Genomic DNA, 9,174 nt, shown 5'->3' on the forward strand with positions numbered 1-9,174 from the left:
TTTGAAAAAAAAAATACGTGCAGTTGGATGTATCTCATACAACATCAAATATTTCACGCCTTATTCTATACGAAGAATGATCTTGCAGTCCTTGCGCTATGCAGTGCTAAGGTACGAAATCACGATCTTTTTCAACTGCTCTTCTAGTTGGAAAGGCAGAATTAACAAATCGTTAAATTCTGCCTTGAAAAGTGTAACATATGCACTACCTATTTCTGTTGATGAAGACCGCACTCTTTTCCAAATTACAAGGAAGCGAACATTCGATAATCTCATAATGGAAACAGTTGTTGTAAATAATTACTGGTCCAATGATTATAAAAGAAGACGTCTATACACGAGGCCCGTTAGGAAGCCGGAACATTCTTCGTGCCCAGAATCATAACTAATTATGGAAAGGGCCAACGAAAATAGTATGTACCACTTTACCATCTGATGTTCCTTCCCTGACCACGGTAAGAGAAATTAAGCTTTTCTTAAAGGACAACGGAAGCGAAATTTGTCCATTGCAAAAAAGGGACCGAACAAGGTGTAAATATTATGTAAACTTATGGTGCCACTAGTATTTTGCAAGTACGCTGTACGGATGGGCATATTTTTGACGATTACGAGTGCGCTGGGCCGTCCACCCGACACGATCGCCCATGGAGCGCGCCAGGCATTGCGGGAAAATCTGAGGAGCGCGTGACGTCAAATATCTCTCGCGCTCCATGTGCGGCTGCCCGGTAAACGGCACAAACACGGCGAATTCTGAATAACGCCTGAAGATGTTCGATACAGAGATCTCGTGAAAGTCTGAAGGCGATATATCCTATGAGAGATGGGTTCGTGCATGCTTCTTCGTCTCCGTTCTTTCCCCGTAGCGGGAATTAGACGTACGCCGAAACGCCAAATGAAAGTCAGGAACTCCAACAGGAGAGCCAACGTGCGTCACTTCCGTGGTCTGCTACGGCGGCGCGGCGACGCTCACCAGGGGCTGAGAGTGCTCCACGGCCGAATGTTATATCGCGATTGTGGCGGCATTTCAACTAATATACGCAAATCTAAGTCGAATTCCGGATTGTTTTGGTACACATCGCAATATGAGGCAAATAGCTTTGCAGCCTATTTTCGCTTCCGTCGTCCTTTAAGTGGCTTGTACTAGTGCTTGTGCCTTACTGAGTGGTGAAGTTTTCTTCTTTTAATTGTCTATATTGTTCAGTCTGTTAATTAGATGGTCCGTCACTTTGTAGCCGTCTCTAGCCCACAAGGCCCCTGGGGCTTAGTCTGGACGATATGTACAGTATGCCTTGCACCTTCAGTCAAAATGAAGAAAGAAAGGAAAGAAAGTGACACAGAGATCGTATAGTCATTCCTTTTCCTCCGTGCCTCGGGTTTCATGTTGGTATCCTCATATGCAGCTCATTTCGCCTGTACTGGGCAGCATGAGCAAAAGCACGTATTATTGTTTGCCATCACAGGACACAGGATACATTACGTAGTCTAACTGTTGTTCATGTTTGGAAATTTTAGCCGTGGGATTTATCCTACATGCACCATACCGTGTCCGAACATGAACAATTGCTAGGCAGCAGGATGTAGCGTTGTCATATAGCATTTATGGCTTGTATCGTGTGATCGGAAACAATGGTATCTTTTTCTACTACAACCGGTAAACTACAGTAAAGGTTTAGAAATATTGTGTCATACCGTAAACCACCATGGGAAACGGCAGTTTCAGAGACTGGGAGAGGTTATCATCATAACGGGGGAAATGTTCTACGGTGAAATTTTTTAAAGTGTGTGCTGCACCACATAATCCAGTGTGGGCCCACCGCAGTATGATAACGCTCTGAATACTGATTTGCTCAAAAAAGGAACGTGTGTATTTCTTGTGCTAATTTCCCCTGATGCAAAGTTGTAGAAAAATGTTTCAGCCAATGGGGAGAGAGAGGACATCATTCTGTACTTTAGTTGACGTACAGTGTGTTGTCTGTGATGGTCATTTCGAAGAGTTTAGGAGGTGGGTAGTTTCATTTTAAATCGAACAACGTGTGAAAGTCGTATTTTTTAATTCGCCCAGAAAAAAATTATGTTAGAGGACAGCTCAAACGACGCAAATCGCGCCACGTGCGATGCTCGTGCGTGCAGTAGTTTCCGCGTAGGAGAGGGGGAAAGTCTGAGGCTGCTTGAGCACGCTTTCTTCTGGACCGACTTTGACGGGATCTAGCACCGCTAATTTTATGTCTAGGAACTGGAGATTTTTTGTGATTATAGGCTGCACCATAGACACTGTCGGCAGTCACCCACAGAACTCTGAGAGCCACAGATTTTCTGTTGAAAAAATGCCAAACTTGGCGTAAACGTTCAAAAAGGCCCAACTTTGTTACCGATTTGCTTCATGACGGAACCTCTGAGAACATCGAGCTTAGTGCCATTCGATAGGACTTTGAAAGATCTTCGTGCTGTACAGAGCTCATTTTTCTCAGCCCAGTTATTTCTGTGTTATTAGCTTGAGAATCACACATAGTTCAGAGAGAGAGCTTGAGAATCACACATTTTCGCCTACCATATGTGATTCTCAAGTTAATAACACAGAAACAAGTGGGCTGAGAAAAATGAATTCTATACAGCACCAAAGCTCTTTCAATGTCCTATCGAATGGCACTAAGCTTGATGTTCTCAGACGTTCCATCATGAAGAAAATTGGTAACAAAGTTTGGCCTTTTTGAACGTTCTCAGAGTTCTGTGGGTGGCTGCCGACAGTGTCTATGGTGCAGCCTATAATCACAAAAATCCTCCAGTTCCTAGACATAAAGTCAGCGGTGCTAGAACCCGTCAAAGTCGGTCCAGAAGAAAGCGCGCCCAAGCAGTCTCCGACTTTCTCCCTCTCCTACGCGGAAACCACTCCACGCACGAGCGTCGCACGTGGCGCGATTTGCGTCGTTTGAACTGTCCTCTAACATATATTTTATCTGGGCGAATTAAAAAATACGACTTTCACACGATGTTCGATTTAAAATTGTTCGATAAAAATTAAAAATAAAATTTAAAATGTACGATTAAAAGAATTAAAACTACCCAGGTACAAGACTGTGTTCCCACATTTTTGGCAGTGTTGACTAATAACCATAATAAAGTAGAGTGTATATTTGTTGCTTCATATGTTTGTGTCATGGCAAAGTATGTAGAGAGACTATATGTCTCAACATACAGGTGCCAAAATTGCTTTTTGCCTAAAAATCTGCCGAAACGTGATATGACAAATAGTTGTCTGTTGAAGAGGACTAATCATGTGCCGGCCTCAATGGCATGTCTGTGACATTCCAAAGTGGTTAGCATGCACCACAGATATCTGCAATGCTGAAGATGAGTGTGAACCTTCTATGGATTCATGTTTCGAAGAAAAGTACTATGTGATTTGTGCCTGGCTGTACCTTCACCATTCTACATCAACATATATAAAGTCACATACACAATGTCTCAACATTGTCTGTATGTCGCTTCTTGTATCTCCTCTTGCGGTCTCGCCATCATGGATACTATCAGCAGCTCGGTTACTATTGAACCGTTCTTTCAATGGTAAAGGTCACTTTCATGAACTGGATGGCAGCCAACACACTGTCAAGAAAAATAATAATGGAAGGAGCTCAATATGACTGTGCGTGACTGTGCGTATGACTGCGCTTTTAGGACAGTGCCTGCAGTGGTAGTATTCTTGTGTTCTGACCCTGGATGCCCATTGTGTGTGGTCGGTCACCTGTAAATCTGGTAACATGCACATCACTAAAACAAATTATATTTGTATATGTTTGAATACAGTTGGTACAGCACATTGTTTTTTACATGGTCTTTGGAAGATATAAATAAACAAATTACCAACTCTGCAAGTCATAAAAAAGACAAACATATATAATAAAATAAATAGGGAATACGACTCCATCAGTTTCAAACAGACAAGGGATAAGTTGACAAGACACAGTAGCATAATACAGGAAAGACCATGGTGGCGAGGTCAGTATTTGGCACAAAAGGCATTCACGGGCGACATTCAGGGAAACAGTGCTACAGTGCGTCAACTCATCGCTTGTCTGTTTGAAACTGATGGAGTGGTACCCCCTTTTTATTTTATTATATATGTTGGTATTTTGATTGATATGTTTGTACCAACCCTCGTTCTCTACCTTACAACATGTCTTATATATTCTGGAATTTTGTAACTTGATGTTAGACCTGAAGCAGTGCAGCCTTCTGCATGAAAGTCTCGTCTCATTAAAATTTGGATGCTCTGCCATCCTCTTTCTGTTGTGAATCGCTATCGCCGGGTACTCGCACATTGCTCTTCTACGTACTATAATGATTTTGCAGTAAGATTCTGGACTGCGGTTAAAATGCTACGCAGCACTGCTCAGGTATATTTGTCTAGTGAGCAGCATGTATGCAGTATGCACCCAATACTTGTGCAGTAGATCCACTAAATATGTAATGAATGTGACATTGTCCACTACAGTAATGCACCAAATGCAACACAAGTATTGTAGAAGGCAGGTATTTTAGCTTAGATGCGAATCCGGTACCAGTATCCAGTGTGAAGTTGTGACAAATAAATAGTTCCCATTTTTCTTAGCTCTCAGAACACAGACAGTGAATTAATAACAGCAGACAATGGTAACATGAATTCTGGGCTATTCTTCAATGAAACATTCACAGATAGTAAAGGCACCTTCCTCAATGAACGTTGATGACAGTCAAAATTCTAAGATGTTATCGGAGACGACATCAGCTAGTTGGAATGGCGACCTTTGTTTTTCACCCTGAGCAGAGGTTGTAATGTTGAGAGCAGATTTAAGAGTGGATCCAAGATGTCTGCATGAGAGCGCCATTGAAAAGTGGAATATAGTTTAATACTCAAATTATAACATCACATTGTCATACCTGTGGAGTAGTATATTACCAGCTCAAGAAGCCGCCAACTCACACAGTCATCTCGACGCCATTAATTAGCAGTTACAGCAATTTGGGACCCCCCACAGTAATTAGGATCATTCAGGGAGTCATTACACCAATTGGGGAGCATCTAAGACGTGTCCAGACCACTGTGTGAGTTGTCGGCTACTTGAGCTGATAAAAAATAAAAAAAATAGGTAGAAAATAAAATAAAGAGATTGAAATAGAGCAGAGAGAAACAATTTATTCGAAAATCAACTATGCCGTGACGAAGAAACGGCTCCGGGGTGACCAGCGCTTGTTGACGTCGGGTAGTTGAAGAGATCGACGACAGGTGGGCACTTAGTTGCAAGGCATCACACCAGATGGCGCCACCATCATAGCTCTATGTGAGAAAGACAGAACAAGATACAAGCGGCGGGTAAAAAATAGAAACACTGCTGAACAAGTCTAGGCATGCGAGAGAAAAGGTCTAACAGCTACTGCTAAACAGAAAACAGTACACATCGGGGAAAAGGCAATCGCTTAGGCCTAACCACAGCGCCTCAACACTATACACCTAACACAAGGCGGGAACCGCTAAACGTGCGTCAACACGGAGAAAAGGCTTGGTCACTGCTGAACAAGTCTAAACATGCGCGAAAAGGCTTAACACGAGCACGGTCAAACATCGACAAATCGCTCGTTGGTCACCGCTAAACACGGCAATCATGCGAGAAAAGGAGCGCGGCAAATCACTCACCTTTTCCCCCGCGGCGACTGCTCATCAGTCAGGCAGAAACTGAGCGAGCGCGGAGCAACCGAGCACACGTCTGCTCTCCACGACAGCCAGGCAGAAACTAAATGAGGCGACGCCAGGGGAATGAACGTGTAGTATATTTCTATTGTTGGGGAAAACTCGCGTGACCTCTGACGTCGGGCCAATCGTTGGGCCTCGGTAGAGTAGTTTTTTGCTTTGTTTTATTTTGTCTCCCTGGGTGACGGGTGACGTAAAGCGACGCTGCCGAGGCGTTCTTTTTCCCTTTCCCCTCTGTTCTCTCCGCCGCTTTGGCGGTTCTGGTTCTGGCTGGGTTTTCGTTCGCATCCAGTGAAATAAATAAAACGCGGAAGCGTTGGCTCTTTCTGTTGCACAAGGTGCTTTATTTTTCGGGATTGGTATTTCCAAATCACACATATGCAGTCTTCTGTATCTGCGCCAAACACGAACTTGACATGAACATTGTTTCTGAAGTTCGAGTAATATGCCAAAGCAACTTGGCATTCACTGTTAGCTGATGTCTCACGTGGAAGATGTCACAGTAGATCAGTATATTCACTGCACAGGCACACACATTCACAAACCCAGCATGACAGGAAACATGTCCATATCCCTTTGCTGCTTATGTAGCATCACATGTCAAGGCTGACCCGTCACTAAAGGAACCTGTGCAGCTGCTAAGCAGAAAGATGATGTTCCAACCACTCAGAGTGGCTTATCCATTCTACTGCAACCATGTAGATGCTTTTCTGAAGCAGATATGAGTTGAGCAGCACCTAGTTGATACCTGAGCAAGAAAGACCAGAACAGGGATGAGAAAACGTGAAAACTAAAAATTCTACCGGCCGAAATGTTGCGTATATGCCACAGGTGTGGTGCAATGCTATGCTACGCTAAGCGGCAGAATGGAATAGGAACTGACTTACCTCCCATCGAGTGGAAAACCACAGTATTGATCCTTCTTAAATCGTTGTCGCACCAAGCAAGCGAAGCAGACCTGCCTTCCACTTATCTATCACTGGATTTACTTGCAGCAGTATCCAAGAGAATTCGAGTTTTTCAGAGGTATCGACGGGCACTAAAAACCATCCAAAGCGGTAACGGCAAAGGTGCTTTGCGTGTGTCCCTGCTGCACCATATTTCGAAACTTTACGGCGAGCTGCTCCGACACCCCAGACACGGCGGTGCCGGCTTACGCGTGCCACGAAAAGGTTATAATTTCAAACCGACTAATGAGCGCTCGCATACCGAGGGAGCGGCCGCAGGAGCCAATGGCATGCTCTTATTAGAGAACTCGCGCTTCGACGTAAAAATTTTGACGTTTCATGACGTTTCATGACGCGAAAGGCTCGCAGCGCCTCACTTTAGTCCGCAAACGAACTCGCGAGTTTCATCCCCTTGGCGACGCGCCGCGGCAGCTACGCATGCGCTCGCGCTCCTAGCGCCCTCTGCTCCACCCGACCGCGCGCTCCTAGCGGCGACGGGTGGCTTCTCAGTTTCGGTTTCACTCTTCTCTCTTTGCGCGCGCGTTTATCTGTATAAAGGCAGCGCGCACCGCGCTCGCGTCATCATTCTGACCGATACGTGGAAAGCGCCATGTGTGGTTTATTCTCCTGCGTTTCTCGTCGTCGCAATGAAAAGACAAAAAACGAAGAACTTCGCGAATTTATTCGCGGCATCGTGGAGGAAGCCTTTCAAGTACACCGCCTGGAATGGTTGCAAGCGCGTCAAGAAACGTGTCAGGACAAGATGAAGACTCTCGACCGCATCTTAGCGGCGGACAAACTGTCGAAAAAGAAGTCCAACTTTAGCCTGGATAATCTGTATTGGGAACGCTGTTCCGATGTAGAGGACGACGATGACGTGTAAATAAAAGCGATGCATTTCTCTTCGAGTCTCAGTCTCTTTTTTTTCTTCGTGCAACGCCCCCGAACCTTTTCGTTTCCGTCATCCTTTTCGCTGTATCTTAAGCGGTCCCTCCATGTGCGGCAAATCTACTTTCGTTGCTAACGTGCTGAGGAACCTGAACGACGTGGTGGACAAGCCTCCGTCACAAATATTCTACGTGCAGAAATATGCTTCGCGGAGCATGCAGGACGAATTTGGGGACTCCGTAAAATTTACCAAGGATCTACTGCGAGAGTGGGACACGTCGCGCACTACGCTGATCGTCGTCGACGATCACATGACCGACGCCGGTGCCTTGAAGGAGGTGTCCGATCTTTTCATTCGGGGTTCTCACCACGCCAACGCGTCGATCTTCTTACTCGTTCAAAACATCTTTTTCGACAGTAGCCATTTTAGAACTATATCCTACAACGCCAATTACGTCGTCCTGTGGCGCACCGTGCGCAGCGTGCACCAGATGGAACATTTCGGCCAACAGCTATTTGGCAGAAAAAGATTGGAGTATTTTCTGGACGCATATAAACAAGCGATGTCGTCGCTCCACCCTTATTTACTCGTGGATCTTCACAACTATACGCACGAGGATCACAGGTTGCGTAGCAATATCTTTCCGGGTGAACGTCAATATATCTACGCCCCGAAATGAATCTCCGCCCTCACCTCACTTTACTCAAAGTACTCTCCACTCTACCCCCTCCGCGCCGTCGCGACGTCTTGAGACGTTCGTCTTGGTCCGACATGAAACACCTCTCCGAAATTTGCCTCAATGTATTGAACGGAAAGGTGGCTCTAGCTCCAGATACGTTCGCGCGTTTGAAGAAGCACAAACGCTTTTTACGACGGCTCGCCTACAAAAAGATTCACAAGAATCCGCAACGTTTGAAGCGCTATCTGTCTCAGCAGCGAGGACAGAGCGTTCTTTCGTCGGTGGTTCCTCTCTTGCTTTCCGCCTTGTTGAACCTTTTCGCCAATGGCCAAGAGAATTGAAGTGACCACCTCCTCCTCCTCCTCCATCGGAAACATTCTTTCCTCGAAGGAGAGTGACGACGTCGAAGTGAAACTCATACTACAAGCACAGCACTGTATCGCATACTCAAGCAGTACGGATTTGACCCCTACGACAATAAAAACAAGGCGTCCGACGCTACAAATGACTTTGACTATTCGCTCCTCCCTCCCGAGGTGGACGAACAGGAAGCGGAAAGGGTCGTCTAGGAATTAAAGAAGGTTCTTTCCTGGAATCGCGAGGGTTGTGTCTCCGTGTTGGGCAAGCCCATCAGGCACTCCTCCGTTTACGAACTCGTCGATTATTTGTTGCAACGTAGAACGGAAAAGAAACCTTCCTGGTTCCCCAAAGTCTCGAAACTATTGCGTCTGATTTCTCTGCCCAAATCTCGCGAGCCTCAACAGCAGCAGCAGCAGGCCTCACTTGCGTGAACGACTTATGGAGGGATATGAAAAGCCAGCGGGTGGTTTGGGGGGTGTGGACCACTATAGAAAAGCGCGTCACTTGAGCAAAAAGAAGGCTCTCGCCATTCTCAGAAAGCTGGATGCCTACACGCTTCACTATCCGGTCAGAAGAA

This window comes from Ornithodoros turicata, unplaced genomic scaffold, assembly GCF_037126465.1.
Source record: "Ornithodoros turicata isolate Travis unplaced genomic scaffold, ASM3712646v1 Chromosome13, whole genome shotgun sequence".
Classification (NCBI taxonomy): domain Eukaryota; kingdom Metazoa; phylum Arthropoda; class Arachnida; order Ixodida; family Argasidae; genus Ornithodoros; species Ornithodoros turicata.